Here is a 1,090-nt window from a genome sequence, read left to right on the forward strand (position 1 = left end):
ATCCTGCTCTCTGCCCCCTTTATTCCCTTCCCTGTGCACTCCCGGGGTCCTGCATGACGACGTGCACCCCCCAAAACCCCTGTGCCCCCCCCAGCACCACATCCTGCTCTGTGCCCTCCATTATCCCCCTTCCCTGTGCACCCCCCCACCCCCTCCTTTCCCTGTGCACCCCCAGCACCCCATCCTGCACCCCCATCACCCCATCCTGTTCTGTGCACTCTTCTCCCTCCCCTAAGCACCCCCAGCACCCCATCCTGCACCCCCATCACTCCGTCCTGTTCTGTGCACTCTTCTCCCTCCCCTAAGCACCCCCAGCACCCCATCCTGCTCTGTCACCCCCTCCCTTCCCCCAGCACCCCGCCCTGCCCTCCGCACCCCTCTGCACCCCCTCCCTTCCCCCTGCGCCCCCCGACACCCCCGCGCCCCCCCAGCACCCTGTACACCCCCGTGCACCCCCCGACACCCCCGCGAACCCCCCGCCCTCCCCGCGCCCCCCCAGCACCCACCGCTGCCCCCCCCCTTTCCCCAGCGCCACGTGCTGCCTCCTGCTCCCCATCATCCCATTCCCGGCCCCCATCCCCGCGCTCCTGCCCCCATCACCTCCATCCCCGCATCCCCCGCGCTCCCCCGGACCCCTCCCAGGTCCTTCCCCCCCCAGGTCCTTCCCCCCGGCTCCCCCGGCCCCTCCAAGCCGGGCTCCCCGCGCTGCTCTCACCGCCAGGCCCGGACGGAGCAGCGGATACCGGTGCGGCGCCTGCGCCCGGTCCCGGCTCCTCCTGCTCAACCCCGGCTCCTCCCGCTCCGTCCCGGCTCCTCCTGCTCAATCCCGGCTCCTCCCGCCAGGCATCACTGCCCCGCACCGCCCCGAGACGGGATGGATGAGCTGGGGATGGATGGGATGGATGCTCTGGGCATGGATGGGGTGGATGTGCTGGGGATGGACGAGATGGATAAACTGGGAATGGACGGGATGAACGTACTGGGGATGGACGGCAGGGATGCTCTGGGGATGGACGGCAGGGATGTTTTGGGGATGGACGGCAGGGATGCTCTGGGGGTGGACGGCAGGGATGTTTTGGGGATGGACGGC

General features: G+C 70.0%; 1 protein-coding gene across 1 annotated transcript in view; it reads right to left on the reverse strand.

Annotated features, from left to right (window-relative positions):
* R3HCC1 (R3H domain and coiled-coil containing 1) overlaps positions 1 to 801 on the reverse strand; it is a 14,165-nt gene extending 13,364 nt beyond the window's left edge. The window contains exon 1 of the mRNA XM_027668924.1: positions 716 to 801. The gene's annotated coding sequence lies outside the window, so the exon portion shown is untranslated. The remainder of the gene's footprint in view (positions 1 to 715) is intronic.
* Between the last annotated feature and the right edge of the window lie 289 nt (positions 802 to 1,090).

This window comes from Corapipo altera, unplaced genomic scaffold (genome assembly GCF_003945725.1).
Source record: "Corapipo altera isolate COAL_440 unplaced genomic scaffold, ASM394572v1 182, whole genome shotgun sequence".
Classification (NCBI taxonomy): Eukaryota; Metazoa; Chordata; class Aves; order Passeriformes; family Pipridae; genus Corapipo; species Corapipo altera.